Below are 20,853 nucleotides of genomic sequence, written 5' to 3'. Positions count from 1 at the left end.
GAGGCATGATGAGTTTTTTTTAAGTTGCCATTTTTTCCCACAATTCTTTGCAAAATCAAGATTTTTTTTATTTTTTCTCACAAAATTGTCATATTATCAGTTTATTTCTCACACACAGCATATGCATACCACACATTACACCCCAAAACACATTCTGCTATTACTCCCGAGTACGGCGATACCACATGTGTGAGACTTTTTTTTACTTTTAAACAGGTAATGTTTATTGAACATTATTGCAGAGATTACAATCACAGTGGCATACACCGAACATTCAAAAGGCGTTGCGTCATAACCATAACAGTAGATAAAAGACATTTTTCCATTACAGTAGCGATTATGTATCACAGCCAAGGAAAGTCCTAACATTGACATGTTATTTACTGTAACATTACATCAAATTCCCTCATCACACGTGGCAGCCTCCTGCAGCCATTTATCCCATATTCTATGATATTTAGCTGGGCAACCCCTATTTTTATATAAGAATTTTTTGTATGGGAGCGTAAAATTAACTTCCCGTTTCCAGTCCTCAACCCGGGGTGGAAGGGGCCTCATCCACTGTCTAGCTATCACTTTTCGAACAGAAAACAAGGTTTCCTGCAGGAAAGTGCCAGTAGTTTTATCTAATACGTCAGGAAATACCCCTAGTAGACAAGGTTTGGGGTCTAGAGCCAAGGGTGAGCCCATAACATCATGTAGAAATGATACTACTTGTTTCCAAAGTTCCTGCAGTTTGGGGCAAGACCAGATAAGATGGAAGAACGTCCCAGTCTCAAGAGTACACATCGGGCAGAGCACAGATTGATTCATATTACATTTGGCGGTCCTGAGGGGGGTGAGGTATGCTTTATGCACTATGTAAATCTGAGAAAGCCTGTCCTGGAGCCTAGGGGACACCAACTTGCACGTCTCCAGAGCCTCCTCCCATTCCTCCTCTGTCAGTTCACCCACATCACCCTCCCAGCGGGACTTCAGAGCATACGCTAGTCTCGCCGAGACGGGGGCCGTAAGCATACCATAAAAGCACGAGATAAGCTTTTTGGGATCAGTGTCCTTCACTATGGCGACAATAGGATTGGGAGCAGGCCGAGGCAATGACTGCGGGAATTGTGTTCTAAGTGCATGTTGAACCTGTAGGTACTGAAATAGCATAGTGTTTGGAATACCATATTCCTCCTGCAGCGCCTGAAACGTTTTAATAGTACCATGGTGAATCAGGTGATGCAAGTAGTATATTCCCCTCGATACCCATAACTGAACACTCACACAATTGTTTGTTATGCCAAAGTGGGGTATAGTCATTTGGTGATGCAACATTCAGTTTAGTGGATGCCAGATCCCAAATCTTTCTGTAATGAAAAAGCATGGAGTGTTTACCTGGCTCCACGACTGAGCTCCCCGCCCCCGTCGAGATAGCAGCTATTGGATCATCTGCCATTTGTGCCCAAGTAGGGGAGAGAAGGGTAAGAAAACGTTGTTTATCAGTCTACATGAAAAAGCTGAGACAGTTGTGAGGCAACATAGTAATGATTTAGATCTGGAAGAGCCATGCCCCCCATATCAGTCGGGCTTTTCAAAGCCTGCCAAGCAAGCTTGTGTCTATTATTCCCCCATACAAAGGGCCTAAGGAGACTTTCAAGGGATTTAAAGTATTTCAGCGGCAAATATACCGGGGCATGCCACAACACATACAGTATTTTAGGTAATAGGACCATTTAAATCAGATTAACGCGCCCCCAAACCCCAAGGGGGAGACGAGACCAGGCCTGAATCTTAGTACGCACCAGGGAGAATAATGGTTCTATATTCAGCGCAATGTAATCTGCTGGATTCCTAGAGACATATACCCCCAGATACTTAATAGTGCTGACTCGCTGAAGAGGCAGACTGGCCTGAGATTCTGACTGTGGAAAACTGTCAATAGGCAAAATTTGGGATTTTTCCCAGTTTATACGAAGACCGGAAAAGCTACCGAACCACTCTATCTTTTGTAGGGCCTTTGCGAGGGAAGGGCCCGAGTCCGCCAGGTATAACAGCGTGTCGTCAGCATATTGACTGATTTTTTCGGTTAGTCGACCCATCGTCAGTCCCCTGATCGCAGGGTCCTCACGAATCGACACCGCTAAAGGTTCAGCAGCCAAGGCATATAGTAGCGGGGACAGTGGGCACCCCTGTCTGGTACCTCTACTAAGGCCAAACTCCCGGGAGGACCACCCATTCGCCACCACCTTAGCCGTTGGGCGATGATACAGCAGCTTCACCCACCGGATAAAGTTCGGGCCAAAGCCGTATCCCGCTAGACACTTCCACAAATACTCCCATTCCACTGAGTCAAATGCCTTAGCCGTGTCAAGTGTCACCACCACACGCTCACCCACTGCCTCATGCGTTGCCTGTAGATTTATATAGAGCCTGCGTAGATTGAACGATGTATTCCGCCCCGGCATAAAGCCCGCCTGGTCAGCCTGAATCAGGCTAAGGATCACTCCGTTCAATCTAGTAGCAAGTATTTTAGCTAAAATCTTAATATCTACCTGCAATAGGGAGATTGGGCGGTATGATTCCGGGAAACCCGGATCTTTTCCAGGTTTGGGAATCAAAACTATCGTTGCCTCCCTCATGGACGGAGGCAATGTCAGTGTATCAAAAAGACTCCCGTAGAGGGCAAGAAGCTTAGGTGCCAGCACGTCTTGGTAACGGGAATAAAATTCAATGGGAAGACCATCTGACCCCGGCGACTTGGATTTTGCAAATTCCGCAATAGCACCCACTATTTCATCGGTGGTCAGGGGGGCCTCCAGAGCCTGCATCTGTTCCTCCGTAACTTGGGGGAGGGAAACCTGAGCCAAAAAGCCGTCCATCGGAGTGGTGTCGTCTGAGACTGTAGTGGTGTATAGGTCCGCGAAAAAATCCCGAAATCTAGCTGTCACCTCAGAAGGGTCCGTGATCATTGTATCACCCTGACCCCGCAAAGAAATAACAACCGGGGGCCTGTCTTCCCTGTGTACCAAATATGCTAGCAACTTACCAGCTCTTTCCCCGGATTCAAAGTATTTTTGTTTGGTAAAAAAAAGTTTCTGTCGGGCCTTGTAGTGGTGTAGCTGAGAAACCACCCTCAACTGTAGTCTAAGTGCATCTGCGTTTGCCGTAGACGGGTCATCTATGTAGGTGCGTTCCCTGGAGCTCAAATCAGCCTCAGCCTCAATAATAACAGTGGCCGAGTCAGCTTTGAGCCTATTAATGTGGGCAGTCAGCACCGATCGAGCGTGTAATTTAAATGTATCCCACACTGCTGGAACTGAGGCCGTGTGGTCATTATCCTCAAAAAATTTTATCCACTCCTCTTCAATAGTGTCATCTTCGGGTAACAATGTCAGCCAGAACGGATTTAGTCGCCACACCTGCGGAGGCCTACCCAGGGGCACGTCAAGCACTACAGAGTAGGGGCTGTGGTCCGAAAGTAGTCTGGGGCAGAACAATACTTCCCTGAGTCTGGGAGTGAGTTGTTTAGATATTAGTATAAAGTCAATACGGGAGAGAGAACCATGTGTGGGTGAGAAGCATGAATACTCCTTCTTTTGAGGGAATTTGTGCCTCCAAGTGTCCACAAGGTGAATGGTAGTTACAAGCCTGGACAACCTAGTGGTCCCAGCTTGCCCCACCATCAACTCGGGGGGTTTGAGCCTATCCAGGGAAGGGTTAAGCGTAGTGTTGAAATCCCCCAGCCAGATAACAGGAACCGCCGGATGTCTGGACATAAAAGACAGTCCCTCAACAACCAACGTCATGGTAAATGGAGGGGGGATATAGAAGGCCATAATAAGGTAGGGTTCCCCATACAATTTAGCATGTAGAAAAACAAACCTGCCCTGTGGGTCAGTAAGAATTTCGCAAAGTTCAAATTGGACAGACTTAGCTACAAGTACCGAAACCCCCCTCGAATGAGACGTGTAGGTGGAATGAAATGCCCACCCTATCCAAGGGCGTTTAAGGGCCATCTGCAGTCCACCCTCCACATGCGTCTCAACTAGCACCATCACTTCCGCCCTTTGCTTTTTGAGGAACGTGAAGGCTGCCGCGCGCTTAATTTTATCGCGCAGGCCCCTCACGTTCCAGGTAAGAAACCATATAGATGCCATAAAGATTCATATAAAGCAATAGGTGCAGTCGGCTTACCCCCTAACAGCCCTCCTATAAACACACCCCAATACAGTCGTGTTTGATCAAGCCCAAACAGGGGCTGCATAGGCAGTAGTGGTAAAAAACATTCAGTAAAAGTAACACTTAGTTTAGATACATACTTCGATATATTTATAGTAATCTTCTGCATAGAAACCCTAACCAAACCATCCCCCTCCCCCCACCCTACCCTGCACCAACCCCAACTTGTGCGGGTATGTTCCCTGAAAAACCAAACATGTCTGGCTGGGAAAACCAGTTTCATTAAATCAATAAAAAGGTTTAGAACAATAAGTCTGGAAGAGGGTCGCGGCCACCGGCACCAGATGGCAAGGCAAAGCAGAGCCCCCTGTATAACAGTACACAGTGGTGACCCGGGTAAACAGGCAAAAGTGTCGGTTGCCGTCCAGTTCCAGTGATCAGCTCCCTCTTGACAAGAAAAAGTCCCAGCAGACAATGGAGCAGTGTTCCGCTGCACCGTGCAATTAGCCTGTAGGCCTAACATGTCTCCCCTTGCTCCGGGAGAAAAAAAAAAAAAAAGGGAAAACCAAAATTGTTGAAATAAAGCAAACAGGTATGTATTGCAGAAAAGGTCCCCCAACAGGGACACTAAGAAAAAAGGAAAAAAGTTGATCCATTAACGTTGACACCATCAGCCGGCGCAGATGTCCCAGAATCGGAAAGTTCAGCAGATCTCAAAGTAGAAAAGGGCATAACGGTAACATACGCCGCAGATGCAAGCACCCTAGCAATAATAGAGCAGCAAGTAGAGATCAGGCGACCTGCCACCGTTCCAGAACACCAGGGGAGAGACGAAAAAAATTTGTTAGCTCACACGTCCCAATGGGTTTCAGGCAGCTCCATCTTGAGGCCCTCTGCGTTCCAACCATGCTATGACCTCTCTGGGTTGTTCAAAGAAGGTCGCCCGGTCTCCTGCCTCCACCCTGAGGCGTGCTGGGAATAGCATAGAGTATTTCACTTGCTGTGCACGCAGTAATCTTTTGGCCTCCATGAAACTCTGTCGGCGTTTCTGGACGTCCGCGGAAAAATCAGGGAAGATTGCAACTTTAATATTGCCCACAGGAATATTACCCTTTTCCCGAGCCATGCGGAGGGCCGCGTCTCTGTCCTTATAGTTCAGGAGTTTTGCAATAAAGGTGCGTGGAGGTGCACCCTGAGGTGGAGGCCTGGCAGGCATACGATGCGCGCGTTCAACCGCCAGCATGGGGGAAAAAGACTCTCGGCCATAGGTACTTATCAGCAATTATTCCAGAAAAGTTGTGGGGTCCTTACCTTCAGCCCCCTCCGGGAGACCAATCAATCGGATGTTGCATCTGCGTATACGATTTTCCATTTCGTCCTGTTTAGTAATCAGGAGATCTATTTGCTTCTGCATGTGGTCAGCATCACTTTGCAGTGGTGGTAGAGCGTCTTCCATATTACTGATACGGGTCTCAGTCTCCCTTACCCGGTCACACAGTTTCTGAAAGTCTTGCCTCAGTAAAGAGATGTCCGTTTGCACTTCCTCAATTTGGGATGTAAGGGACGTGCGGCACAATGTAATGGCTTCAAGAAGCCTGTCCGTGTCTCCCGCCACACGCGGCCCTCCCGGCTCCTCCGCGCCGCCATTTTCCTCCCCCTCCTCACTCACATGTCGGCGGTATTGTGACAATCGCGCCACCGCCGATTGTCGGGATTTCGAGGGAGACATATGTGCCGGAATGGAGGGACGCCTGCCAGACGTGTTTAGGTGAGTATCGGTGCTGTGGTGTCACAGGATCAGCGTGGGAGACAGGATTCCTCGGCGGAGCTCCGGAGACACGCGTCCTACTCCATGCAAGGTCAGGCCACGCCCCACATGTGTGAGACTTTTACACAGTGTGGCCACATACAGAGGCCCAACATGCAGGGAGCTCCATCAGGCGTTCTGGAACACCCAGGACAATTCTGACATTTCTCTCCTACATGTAAAAATCATCATTTATTTGCTAGAAAATTACAAAGAATCCCAAAACATTATATATGTTTTTTAGCAAACACCCTGGAGAATACAATGGTGGTCGTTGCAACTTTTTATCTCGCACGGTATTTGTGCAGCAATTTTTCAAATGCTTTTTTTTTAAAAAAAAAACAGTTTTGTGCTTAAAAAAAAAAAAAACACAGTAAAGTTAGCCCAATTTTTGCATAATGTGAAAGATGAAGTTACGCTGAGTAAATAGATACCTAACATGTCACTCTTCAAAATTGCACACGCTCGTGGAATGGCGCCAAACATCTCTACTTAAAAATCCCCATAGGCGATGATTTAGATTTTTTTTACTGGTTATATGTTTTGAGTTACAAAGGAGGTCTAGGGCTAGAATTATTGCTCTCGTTCTAACGTTCGCAGCGATACCTCACATGTGTGGTTTGAACACCGTTTTCATATGTGGGCGGGACTTACGTATGCGTTCGCTTCTGCATGCGAGCACATGGGGACAGGGGCGCTTTAAAAAAAAAAAAATATTTATTGTTCATTTTACTTTATTTATTTTAGTTTGACTTTTTTTCCCCAAAAATAAATTTTTTGATCACTTTTCACTTTCTTGATCTCACCTCTAAGCTGGGAAGCCTGAAAAAAAAAAAAAAAAAAAAAAAAAAGATTCTGGCTTTGATCGTATTGGCGAGTCGGTAGAAGCAGCAGAGGGCGACGGGAGGGGGGATGTCTATTGGTATCACCGACTATGGCTGGGTATCTCCGAGTATGGCTGGGTATCTCCGAGTATGACTGGGTATCTCCAAGTATGACTGGGTATCTCAGAGTATGGCGTTGCAGAGTATTGCGTTGCAGAGCATTGCAGGGTATTGGCGGTTGTTGCAGAGCATTGCAGAGTGTTGCAGGGAATTGGCGGGTGTTGCAGGGTATTGCAGAGTGTTGCAGGGTATTGCAGAGTGTTGCAGGGTATTGGTGGGTGTTGCAGAGTGTTGCAGGGTATTGGCGGGTGTTGCAGAGCATTGCAGAGTGTTGCAGGGTATTGGCGGATGTTGCAGAGCATTGCAGAGTGTTGCAGGGTATTGGCGGGTGTTGCAGAGCATTGCAGAGTGTTGCAGGGTGTTGCAGAGCATTGCAGAGTGTTGTTGCAGGGTATTGCAGAGTGTTGTTGCAGGGTATTGCAGAGTGTTGTTGCAGGGTGTTGCAGGGTATTGCAGGGTGTTGCAGGGTATTGGCGGGTGTTGCAGAGTGTTGCAGGGTATTGGCGGGTGTTGCAGAGCATTGCAGATCATTGCAGGGTGTTGCAGAGCATTGCAGGGTGTTGCAGGGTATTGGCGGGTGTTGCAGGGTATTGGCGGGTGTTGCAGAGCATTGCAGAGTGTTGTTGCAGGGTATTGCAGAGTGCTGTTGCAGGGTATTGCAGCAGAGTATTGCAGCAGAGTATTGCAGCAGAGTATTGCAGAGTAATGGCAGGGTATGATGGGGTTAATTTTCGGTGAGCAGCGATGTGGGCACTGCAGATGCAGCCCACAGCGCTGCTGACACTGATCTCTTCCCCCTCCGCTGTACCGATCGGTACAGAGAGGGGGAGGGAGGAACGCCGTTATGTTATGTTATGACGCCGGTTTGTTTACAAGTGATCGCTCCGTCATTTGACGGAGCGATCACGTGGTAAGCGGCCGCGATGAGCGGCCGTTTACCGTGATCCGTGATGCGCCGGGTCCTCTGGACCCGGCAGTCAAGGATGCTCTCGAGTGCGCGCCCCAGGGGGCGCGTGAGAGCGGAATTCTGGGAGGACGTCATATGACGGCCTCCAAGAGTTAAACAACCGCCCTGTAGCCGGCATTCGACTATGGGCCGGTTGTTAAGTGGTTAAAGACTCATTAGCAGAGCTAATTCATACAACTCCCTCCCCGCTTAGGGGTCAAACGTCAGAAATGACTAACCAGGGTCAATCATCCGCGGACCCAGCAGGCACCTCTTCAACCCTGCCTCCCTTATCTGCTGGGGACAGTGCCGAGTCGGAGGATTCCTCAGATGAATCAGAACCCTCTGGGTTTAATTTTTCGTTAGTACAACCTTTTGTCTTGGCGGTTAAACAAGCTATCTGCTGGGAAGAGGTGGAAGAGCCTCCTAAAAAGACAAAAACCTTTTTTCCATTTCTGAAAATGAAATTCATTTTTTTCCCTTTCTAGAAGAATTAAAGGATTTAATAGAAGGGGAATGGAAGAGGACGGATAAATGCTTCTCCCTAAATAGACTCCAGAAGTTGTACCCGCTGGCCAAGTCAGATACAGCCTTCCTGGATACACCTCCAGTAGTTGATGCAGCAGTGGTGCGTTTAACCAAGAACATCACCCTACCTATGGAGGATTCGGCCTCCTTTTAAAGATCCTCTGGACAGGCGTATAGATGGATTTGAAAAAAGCCTATCAGTTGGCTGGAGGAGCATGTAGACTGGCTGTGGCTTTAGCCTTGGTGTCTAATACCATTAAAGCTTGGACAGAAAACATTGAAGTAGTCATCCGTGAAGATGTACCAAAGGACGACATTATAAAAGCCATGGGCAGACGACGCAGCATTAAAACAAAACTGGTGCAAAATCCCTTTTGATGGGAAGGCACTCTTTGGAGAAAGACTGGAAAAGGCAATCTCGAGAGTGACAGGAGGGAAGTTGGGGCTACTTCCCCAGGATAGAAGGGTGAGGCATTCACGCGTGGTATCAACAAAATTCCAAGCTTCCAGGAATAGGAATTTCTCCAACTTTAGACAAGGCAGAGACCCCAAAAAGAATTGGAGGAGTACTCAGGCCACGTTTCTAAAGGCAAATAGAGAAGCCTCTCCAATACACAGGAGGGGACAAAGTCCTTTTGACAAAAGGCCACTGCAGCCAGGTTGAAGAGGTTTGTGGAGGTATCGGGCAGTCGTTGCGAAGATCCGTGGGTGTGGTCTCTACAGTCCATTTTACCAATTTTTGGACCTTCCAAGATGTACCCCCACAAGACTTGTTAGTTCTAACAAAAAGTCCAACTTCACAGCAGAAAGCGGAAGCTCTGCAGAAATATCTTCACCTTCTTGTAGTACAACAGGCAGTTTTACTGGTCCCTCCCTCCGAGAGATTCATGGGATTCTATTCTCCTCTCTTCCTCATCCCCAAGAAGAGTGGAGAGTGGAGACCAGTGGTGGATCTGAAGAGGTTAAATCGTTTCATACAGCTTGACTCGTTCAAGATGGAATCTTTGCAGACGATCATCCAGATGGTCCAACCAGGAGACTGGATGGTATCGGTAGACTCGCAAGATGCTTATTTCCATGTTCCCGTGTTACCAGCGTTCCAAAGATTTTTGAGAGTGGCAATAGGCTCAACACATCTCCAGTTTCAATGCCTGCCTTTTGGCCTATGCACATCACCAAGGATATTCTCAAAAGTTCTAATTTCAGCCCTGGCACCTTCGATTCTTTCACTTTTTGGATGACATTCTACTGCTAGCGTCCAATCAAGCCCAGCTACGGGACCACAAGGAGATTCTTCTGAGGACTCTGAGAGAGTTTGGATGGTTAGTAAATACAGAGAAGAGCCTCCTAACCCCAACTCAGGTGATGATTTACCTGGGTGCTCTATTCAACACCAAGGCTGGTACAGTGCGCCTCCCTCCCCAGAAGGTGAAGGCGATTGTTCAGAAGATGGTCCACGTCAGATCTCTCTCCCACCTGTCAGCCTCGAATTGCTTGAGTTTAATCGGGACCATGGCGGCTTGCCTTCCAATGTTACCTTGGGCTTATTGGCATCTGAGGACTTTTTGACGCAGTGGAGGAAGAAGTCCCTATGTCAGAGAATATCAATTTCAGCTTCTATGAAGAGAAGTCTCCTCTGGTGGTCAAAGGAAGACCTAATTTCAAAGCCTCGGCTCCTGCAATGCCCTTCCTGGACCATTCTTACCACCGACGCAAGTTCGAAAGGGTGGGGAGCACACTGAGATCACCTGGCAGTGCAAGGGAAATGGGACGTCCCTGTGGCGGGGGTAGTCTCCAACATCTTAGAGCTGCGAGCAGTGTATTTAGCTCTGCTGAGTCTAAAAGAACATCTACGGCAGAAACAAGTGCTAGTGCGGCTAGACAACAGAGCAGCAGTTTCATATATATAACGGCAGGGGTGAACGCACAGCATCACATTATTAAAGGAAGTAGAGCCCATTATGTTATGGGCGGAAAGAAATTTGTTGGATTTAAAGGCAGTTTACCTTCCGGGCCGTTTGAATCAGCAGGCGGATCACCTATCACGTTGTTTTCCAGACAGCAACGAGTGGGCAGTGCACCCATCAGACTTCAGTTGAAATCATGAGTCTGCAGAAGCCACCAGAAATAGATCTCTTTGCTTCTCCAATGAATGCGAAGCTGCCGAGATTTCCATCCCGTCTGCCTTATCCCCGTGCAGAAGCAGTAGATGCCCTCTCGAGTCCGTGGCGATGCGAGACCGCATATGCGTTTCCCCCCAGACCCTTGATCGCAAAGTTTTTAATCAGATTATCGATGGAGCCAGTCAGAGTGATAGCTATTCTGCCGTACTGGCCGAAGAGGCCGTGGTTCCCTTGGGCAGTGAACCTCAGCGTATGCCCCGCCGTTCAAGATCCCAGTGTTCCCGCAGCTTCTCTCACAGGGGAAATTGGTGCACCCAGCTCCTCACAAACTGAATCTACATCTTTGGATCTTGAGCGGCAGAATATCCAGTCATTAGGATTCTCAGTGGGGGTGATTTCTACTCTCCTAAAGGCTAGGAAACCTTCCACGAACTTTATCTATTCTAAAATATGGAATACATTTACCGTATATACTCGAGTATAGGCCGACCCGAATATAAGCCGAGGCCCCCAATTTACCCCCAAAAAAACTGGCAAACTTATTGACTCGTGTATAAGCCGAGGGTAAGACATGCCTGTCCATCCCTGTGTGTGTGTCCGTCCATCCCTGTGTGTCCGTCCATCCCTGTGTGTCCGTCCATCCCTGTGTGTCCGTCCATCCCTGTGTGTGTGTGTCTCCATCCATCCATCCATCCCTGTGTGTGTGTGTGTATCCGTGTGTGTGTGTGTGTGTGTGTGTGTGTGTGTGTGTGTGTGTGTGTGTGTGTGTGTGTCCAGCCTACCTGTGTCCTGAGCCTTTGTCCCGAGCCTCCGTCCCGTGCCGAGCCTCCTTGCCTCCGTGCCTCGCCGCCGTGCCTCGCCGCCGTGCCTCGCCGCCGTGCCTTGCCTCCGGTCCCGTCCCGTCCCGTCCCGTGCCGTGCCGTCCTGTGCCTTGCCTCCGTCCCGTGCCCTCTTCGTTCGTCGGCGGCCATTGTAAAATTCAAAAGCTGCGCCGCCGCCTTCGCCTGTGATAGGCGGAACACTGAATTTCCCAGCAGCCTGTGTTCCGCCTATCACAGACGTCGTATCATCCTCGTCCGTAGTACGAGGATGATACGAAGTCCGTGATAGGCGGAACACAGGCTGCTGGGAAATTCAGTGTTCCGCCTATCACAGGCGAAGGGGGAGCCGGAGGCGCGGCTTTTGAATCAGAATGGCCGCTGTCTGTCTGCTCGACACGCTGATCGAGCGGGCAGACAGCGATGACTCGAGTATAAGCCGAGGGGGGCACTTTCAGCCTCAAAAAAGAGGCTGAAAATCTCGGCTTATACTCGAGTATATACGGTAAAACATTTGCAGAAAGTAAGCAGTGGGACCCCACCACTCCGTCCACCTCAGTAGTTTTGGAGTTTCTGCAAAATGGTTTAGATCTGCGGCTCAGTTTAACCAGTAGAGACCCGCGCTATAGCCAAATGACGGCTACAGCGAGGACCTCCTTTGCTGGGACGACGTATATTGACGTTGTCCCATGCATGAGCAGCCTGAGGGGCGCACGCGGCGCGCTCTGTGATCGGTGAGTCTACAAGACTCGCCTGATCACGGATCCGAGCAAGGGGTAGATCCCGACCCCTTACCACGTGATCAGCTGTCAGCCAATGACAGCTGATCATGTGATACAACGGAGCCGGTAATCGGCTATTTTTCCTCCTCGCGCTGACAGCGCGAGGAGAAAAAAAAAGAGCCGATCACTGATGTCCCGATCACGGCCAGCTTACCAGTACCCACCTGCCCCCTGCCAGTGCCACCTCTGTAATAAAAAAAGGGGCCCTCCATCAGTGCCACCCAGCAGTGCCCATAGTGCCACCCAGCAGTGCCCACAGTGCCACACATCAGTGCCCACAGTGCCACCCATCAGTGCCCACAATCTGCCTCAACAACGGTGCTGTACCCCAGTGCCACATATCCGTGCCCATCAGTGTCATCTACCAGTGCCCATCAGTGCCGCCCATCAGTGCCAAGCAGTGCCAACTATCAGAGCCACCTATCAGTGCCCATCAGTCCCATCTATCAGTGGTACCTATTAGTGCCACCCATCTGTGCCATCTTATCTGTGCCCATCTTTGCCCATCAGTGCCGCCTTATTTGTGCCCATCAGTACTGCCTTATCTGTGCCTATCGGTGCCACTTTATCTGTGCCTATCGGTGCCACTTTATCTGTGCCTATTAGTGCCGCCTTAACTATGCCTATCAGTGCCCACCAGTGCAGCCTATCAGTGCCCACCAGTGCAGCCTATCAGTGCCCACCAGTGCCGCCTCATCAGTGCACTTCAATGAAGGAGAAAAATTACCTGTTTGCAAAATTTTATAACAAACTATTAAACAGGATTTTTTTTGCATCTTTTTTTGTTTGTTTAGCAAAAAATAAAACTCCCAGCTGTAATTAAATACCACCAAAAGAAATCTCTATTTGTGGGAAAAAAATGATAAAAATTTCATTTGGGTACTGTGTTGTATGACCGCGCAATTGTCATTCAAAATGCATCAGCGCTGAAAGCTGAAAATTGGTCTAGGCAGGAGGGGGGTTTAAGTGCCCAGTAAGCAAGTGGTTAAAGTGGTGCTCAGGCCAAAATTACACTTTTTAAATAAAAATGCCCCTATAATACACAAGCTTAATGTATTCAGTAAAGTTGGTCTGTAAACTAAGGTCCGTTTTGTTAGGTTATTACAGCATTTTGAAAGTTTATAAACTATGCAGCAGACTGTAGCCATCTTAAGTGTGGGCATCTGAAGCCAGACCGTATTTCTTCGTGGATTTCAGCCGTGCAGATCTCGCACATGCTCAATGCTGCACAAGAAGTGTAATAAGTTTCAGGTCAGGTTTCCATGGCAACGGCAGTGTTAGAGGAAGTTGCCACCCATATCTATGCAAACCCCTCCTCCCTCCAGGAACCAGTAAATATTAGTGATGGGAAGTCCGGATCTTTTAACTGAATCGGTTCATTTCGAACTACTCAGTGAAATGAACCGATTCAATGAACCGATTCTTCGGTTCTTCAGTTCACTTGCTGAGTCTACTGACAAGCAAGTGAACCGAAGCTCTGACTCAGCCTTCTTAAATGATTAGAATCAAAAGAATGATTCTTCTCAGAAGGCTGGCAGGTTCTGGGAGGTTTATTTGCATTTAGTTCCTTGCTAGTAGCACAATCCTATTTTCCTGGTGCCTCCATGGCAGCATACCTGTGACAAGCTCCGCCTTGGCTCCTCCCTCAGGACTAGTGAATATTATAAAAGAAAAGGTTAGTACAGCCCCCGCATTCTCCTTTTTTTCCTCATACCTCATGGCAGTGAATCCTGGTCGGCGTCCTTACCTTCTGCATTCGGCAGCGTCCGTCCGGGTTCAAGCCTCTCCCGGACACAGTTCCTTCTCTTGGGCAGCTAAACGCGCTAATAAGGTTGGAAGTCCCTTCTGTAGGATCTTTTGGGACAAGCAGTTTGTCTCTTAAGTAAGAGCTTTACCTGCAGTATGGGCATTCAGGCTCCAGTCTATGGCAGCAGAGGTAGCAGCTTTGCTCTGTCCCTGAGGCTTGTTTTTCCTCTCCAGTCTCATCTGTCCTTCCTCTCTCTTGTGCTCTGTTTCTGCGGTCCCCATAGTCCTAGCGGGCCCCCCCTTTCCCTTCCCATGTGTGTTTGTCACCCCCAGACTCACTAGGGGCCGCGCTCGGCGAGTCTGTGTCATTTTATAATAGTTTAGCGTTCCCGCCGTCGTCTGCGCATGCGCCGGCGGGTCGTATGTTTCGATGGTCAGTTTCGACGTTCGGCGCGGTAGCGTCGGAAGTTTCGACGGCCATTTTTTCTGAGGGCGAATAGTTCTTTTTGCCCTCAGAGTGTCAGAGGAGGAGCTTAAGCGCGACATCGCTTCCCCTCCTCCTATTTATTTCCCCAGCAGCACAAGTGAAATGCCTGTGGTCAACAAGAGAATTACACTCTAGAGTTCCAGGCTATACCCACCCCTGTTAAGGTAAGGCATGTCTTAATGCATTTGTTTTCTTATACATGTGAACATCCGAATATATATGTATAGCTCTGATGGAATATCTCTTTTCATTAAAAGTGAATTAATTTATTAATATATTAAATTATTTAAATCGGAGCCTTCAAATAATAAAAAAAAAAAAAAAAAATGGATTTAAAAAAAAAAAAAAAAACACAAAACACAACACACAGTAACGGGGGGGGAAGTCGTTACTTTTGTAGGCAAATTCCCTTTTTTTCCGTGAATCAGCGCACGACTGGTTGACGCCTTTTCCTCTGACTCTTTCCTAGCCGTTACCTCTGCTAAGCCGCCTAACATGAGCCTTTCGCCGCCCGCTCAAGATCCTACTCTACTCCCAAGGTAAGGACCTACGCCCAGGTAAGTTTTTAAGGAAGAAAAAAAAAAAAAAAGAGTGCACTAAGGACGATACTTTTTGTATTTCAGTCCTGTACGCCAGAAGACGTCTAAGAAGACCTCAAGGCGATATGGAGATGATGATGATGATTCCTGTCACAGCAGAGACAGGTCACCCAGACATGGGCATTACAGAAGTGGCAGGAAAGCTTCAGCCAAGAGGCGCCGTCATTCGCGCTCCCCGAGACCTAGACCTACTAGATGTCAGGCCTGCGGAGGCTCCCCACTTCCGGACAAACTAATTTGTCGAGATTGCCTTAGAGACTATGCAGCAGACAGAGAGTCTGAGAGCCTACAGGTGGCAGATCTCCTTAACCAGTTGCCGACCGCCGCACGCCGATGTACGTCGGTACAATGGCACGGGCAGGCATAAGGACATACATGTACGTCCCTTGCCTCCCGCGGGTCGGGGGCCCGATCGGGCCCCCGCCCGGTGCCTGCGGCGGTCGGTATTCGTACGGGAGCGATCCCGGACGAGGGGACGGCCATTCATTCATGGCCACCCCCTCGCGATCGCTCCCGACGAATAGAAATCCCCGGTGACATCACTTCCTCTCCTGTAATGTAAACACAGGAGAGGAAGTGATGTATTCTCTCCTCCGTGTCGGTATTTTTCGTTCCGACACGGAGGCGAGCGGATCAGTAAGTTGCACCAACACTCACACACACAGTAGAACATGCCAGGCACACTCACACCCCCCCTTTACCCCCCGATCACCCCCCCAATTACCCCTGCCCCCCAGTCACAGTGACACCAATGTCATTTTTTTTTTTTTTTTTTTTTTTTTGCATTGGTGTCATTTGTGACTGTAATAACTGTTAGGGCAGTTAGAGTTAGCCCCCTTTAGTTCTAATGTACCCCCCTAACCCCCCCAATAAAGGTTTAACCCCGTGATCACCCCCCGTCGCCAGTGTCACTAAGGCTGGGTTCACATTGCAGCGGTTTATGAGAACGAATGTGATTCGCACCGCACTGCAGTGCAAATCACATCCGATCTCTGTGCGATTCGAGTTCAGCCATTCGCCGCACCCGCCGCACCCGCCACACCCGCCGCACCCGCCGCAAATTCGCACGGGACCCTTTTTTTGGCCCGCAGCAGAATCGGATCGCATGGGTGTTCACACCATGCGATCCGAGTTTGCAGATCGCACTGCGATATGCGAACTGATCTGGGGGTGTCAGTAACATTTCACTGACACTCCCAGCAGTTCGCATAGGGCAGTGTGAACTGCCGCCGGGAGGCATGCGATGCGGGAACCCGCCGCGGATTCGCGGCGTTTCCGCATCGCTCCAGTGTGAACCCAGCCTAATAAGCGATCATTTTTCTGATCGCCGTATTAGTGTCACAGGTGACGCTAGTTAGGCAGGTAGGTATTTAGGTTCGCCGCAGCTTTTTATAGCGCCAGGGACCCCCATATACTACCGCATAAAGCCCCCTGATTGCCCCCTAGTTAACCCTTTCACCAGTGATCACCATATAACTGTTACAGGTGACGCTGGTTGGTTAGTTATTTTTTTATAGTTTCAGGGCACCCGCCATTTATTACCTAATAAAGGTTTAACCCCCTGATCACCCGGCGGGTGTCATTTGTGACTAATAACTGTTAGGGCAGTTAGGGTTAGCCCCCTTTAGTTCTAAGGTACCCCCCTAACCCCCCCAATAAAGGTTTAACCCCGTGATCACCCCCCGTCGCCAGTGTCACTAAGGCTGGGTTCACATTGCAGCGGTTTATGAGAACGGATGTGATTCGCACCGCACTGCAGTGCAAATCACATCCGATCTCTGTGCGATTCGAGTTCAGCCATTCGCCGCACCCGCCGCACCCGCCGCAAATTCGCACGGGACCCTTTTTTTGGCCCGCAGCAGAATCGGATCGCATGGGTGTTCACACCATGCGATCCGAGTTTGCAGATCGCACTGCGATATGCGAACTGATCTGGGGGTGTCATTAACATTTCACTGACACTCCCAGCAGTTCGCATAGGGCAGTGTGAACTGCCGCCGGGAGGCATGCGATGCGGGAACCCGCCGCGCATTCGTGGCGTTCCCGCATCGCTCCAGTGTGAACCCAGCCTAATAAGCGATCGTTTTTCTGATCGCCGTATTAGTGTCACAGGTGACGCTAGTTAGGCAGGTAGGTATTTAGGTTCGCTGCAGCTTTTTATAGCGCCAGGGACCCCCATATACTACCGCATAAAGCCCCCTAATTGCCCCCTAGTTAACCCTTTCACCAGTGATCACCATATAACTGTTACAGGTGACGCTGGTTGGTTAGTTATTTTTTTATAGTTTCAGGGCACCCGCCATTTATTACCTAGTCTCACTAGTGTACCCCTAAATTTAGGGGTGTCTACTTTCCAAAATGGGGTCATTTGGGGGGGGTTTGTGCCATCTTGGCATTTTATGGCCTTCAAAACTGTAACGCCCTTAGAAAGCCTGAAGGCGGTGCTTGGTTTTCGGGGCCCCGTACGCGGCTAGGCTCCCAAAAAGTCCCACATATGTGGTATCCCCATACTCAGGAGAAGCAGCAGAATTTATTTTGGGGTGTCATTTCACATATGCCCATGGCATGCGTGAGCAATATATCATTTAGTGACAACTTTGTGAAAAAAAAAAAAAAAAAAAAAAAAGTTTGTAATTTTCCCGCAACTTGTGGCAAAATATAAAATATTCCATGGACTCAACATGCCTCTCAGCAAATAGCTTGGGGTGTCTACTTTCTAAAATGGGGTCATTTGTGGGGGTTTTGTGCCATCTTGGCATTTTATGGCCTTCAAAACTGTAATAGGTAGTGAGGAGTGAAATCAAAAAATTACGCCCTTAGAAAGCCTGAAGGCGGTGCTTGGTTTTCGGGGCCCCGTACGCGGCTAGGCTCCCAAAAAGTCCCACATATGTGGTATCCCCGTACTCAGGAGAAGCAGCAGAATTTATTTTGGGGTTTCATTTCACATATGCCCATGGCATGCATGAGCAATATATCATTTAGTGACAACTTTGTTAAAAAAAAAAAAAAAAAAAAAAAAGTTTGTAATTTTCCCGCAACTTGTGGCAAAATATAAAATATTCCATGAACTCAACATGCCTCTCAGCAAATAGCTTGGGGTGTCTACTTTCTAAAATGGGGTCATTTGTGGGGGTTTTGTGCCATCTTGGCATTTTATGGCCTTCAAAACTGTAATAGGTAGTGAGAAGTGAACTCAAAAATTTACGCCCTTAGAAAGCCTGAAGGCGGTGCTTGGTTTTCGGGGCCCCGTACGCGGCTAGGCTCCCAAAAAGTCCCACATATGTGGTATCCCCATACTCAGGAGAAGCAGCAGAATTTATTTTGGGGTGTCATTTCACATACGCCCATAGCATGTGTGAGCAATATATCATTTAGTGACAACTTTGTGTAAAAAAAAAAAAAAATTTTTTTTTTTGTCATTATTCAATCGCTTGAGGCAAAAAAATAAAATATTCAATGGGCTCAACATGCCTCTTATCAATTTCCTTAGGGGGTCTACTTTCCAAAATGGGGTCATTTGGGGGGGTTTTGTACTGCCCTGCCATTTTAGCACCTCAAGAAATGAGATAGGCAGTCGTAAACTAAAAGCTGCGTAAATTCCAGAAAACGTACCTTAGTTTGTAGATGTGACAACTTTTGCGCAAACCAATAAATATACAATTATTGACTTTTTTTTTACCAAAGACATGTGGCTGAATACATTTTGGCCTAAATGTATGACTAAAAGTGAGTTTATTGGATTTTTCTAATAACAAAAAGTAGAAAATATCATTTTTTTTCAAAATTTGCGGTCTTTTTACGTTTATATCGCGAAAAATAAAAATCGCAGAGGCAATCAAATACCATCAAAAGAAAGCTCTATTTGTGGGAAGAAAAGGACGCAAATTTTGTTTGGGTACAACATTGCATGACCGCGCAATTACCAGTTAAAGCAGCGCAGTGCCAAAGTGTAAAAAGACCTCTGGTCATTTACCAGCAAAATGGTCCGGTCTGAAAGTGGTTAAAAAGGCAGTAAAAGACTCCCTTACGGATTTGGTCGCTACAATGCCGACACAACAACCGGCATCTCCTCCTCAGGAACTGATGGCTGAGGCCTCCATTCCTGGTCCATCCACCAGTGGAAGTGGTCGTCTGTTCCCTCCCTCCTCCTCTAAGCATCAGGACGAAATGGCCATTTCAGAGGATTCCTCAGATGACACAGATGCCTCTGGCTTTGCCTTCGCCATGGTCAAGCCCTATGTGCAGGCCGTTAAACAAGCAATCGGTTGGGAGGATTCCAACGTGGAGGTCAGGAAGTCCAAATCATACTTCCCCTTCCTTAAGCGCCAGATCTCCTTCTTCCCTCTTATGGAGGAAATCAGGGAAGTGATCGAGGAAGAATGGGGGAGGACAGACAAAAGACTTTCCACCAATCGATTGGGAAAATTATACCCTCTCTCCGAGGCAGATTCCAAAATGCTGGACGGCCCTCCGGTGGTAGATGCCGCAGTGGTAAGGCTGGCCAAGAACGTCACTTTGCCCCTAGATGATTCAACCTCCTTCAAGGACCCTCTGGACAGGAGGATGGACCTCGACCTTAAGAAGGCCTATCAGATGGCGGGAAATGCCTGTAAACCTGCAAATAGCTCAAAACAACAAAAATGCAGGGATCCCTGGGTAGTTGCAACAGTCAAACACGGTCATTCCTGGTCCTTCCTAAACAAACCCCCCAAGGACTATTTTTCTCCGACAAGGGTGTCAAGATCTCCTCAAATGGCGGAAGCTCTGAAGCGATTTCTTCTTTCCCTACAGGAACAACGAGCAGTAGTTCCAGTGCCTCCGTCCGAGAGATTTTCAGGTTTCTATTCCACCCTGTTTCTAGTCCCCAAAAGAAACGGAGAGTGGAGACCCGTGATAGACCTAAAGAGGCTAAATCGCTACATCTTTCTGGAAAAGTTCAAGATGGAGTCTCTTCAGACGATCATTCGCGTAGTCCAACCAGGGGACTGGATGCTGTCAATAGACCTGCAAGACGCTTACTTACACATACCCATACTCCCTACGTTCCAGAAATACCTGAGATTCGCGGTGGGGCAAGTACATCTCCAATTTCAGAGCCTTCCGTTTGGCCTCTGCACGTCACCCAGAGTCTTTACAAAAACCCTGATTGCCATCATAGCACCTCTGAGAGAATTGGGGCTCCGGGTGTATCACTATCTGGACGACCTTCTACTCCTGGCGAAGGACCCAACCCAGTTATTAGAACACAGGGATATCCTGTTAACAACACTAGTGGATTTCAGATGGAAGATAAACTACGAGAAAAGTCTTCTCTCTCCGACCCAAGAGATGGTCTATCTGGGAGCCCTGTTCAATACAATGAACGGATCAGTGTCTCTCCCACCTCAGAAGGTATCTTCCACCTCAGAAGGTATCTTCCATTATCCAACAGATGAAGAAGGTGAGCTTGAGATCGTACCTGACAGCCTCAAATTGTTTGAGCCTGATAGGTCGGATGTCATCATGCATCCCTATGGTCCCCTGGGCCCACTGGCATTTGAGACATTTTCAGCTGGAGTTCTTAAGAATGTGGAACAGACGATATCTATCCCAACCCATACACCCGACAACCCGGATGCTCAGGAGTCTACATTGGTGGATGAAGAGACAGTCGCTTCTGAAGTCTCGCCCGCTAGGGCATGTCGACTGGATCATAATTACTACCGATGCCAGCGCAGCTGGTTGGGGAGCACATTCCAACAAGACCTCAGTACAAGGGAGATGGTCCTTCAATGCAGCCGGCATGGTGTCCAATGTCCTGGAGCTCAGAGCGGCCTATCTTGCACTGCTAGCCCTGGAGTTCGAGATTTCGGGCAAACCAGTTCTCCTCAGGATGGACAACAGGGCCGCGGTATCTTATGTGCACCGTC

The 20,853-nt window shown here is 48.3% G+C and overlaps 1 long non-coding RNA gene across 1 annotated transcript in view; it reads left to right on the top strand.

The window, feature by feature from the left end:
- Positions 1 to 20,853, top strand: part of LOC143934866 (uncharacterized) — a 38,492-nt gene that overhangs the window by 1,004 nt on the left and 16,635 nt on the right. The window lies entirely within an intron of this gene.

Source organism: Lithobates pipiens, unplaced genomic scaffold, assembly GCF_037356315.1.
Source record: "Lithobates pipiens isolate NorthernLeopardFrog02 unplaced genomic scaffold, aLitPip1_a1.2 Scaffold_28, whole genome shotgun sequence".
NCBI classification, from domain to species: Eukaryota; Metazoa; Chordata; class Amphibia; order Anura; family Ranidae; genus Lithobates; species Lithobates pipiens.
The sequence above is the reverse complement of the archived record's forward strand: the minus strand, read 5'-3'. Positions and strand labels throughout refer to the sequence as shown.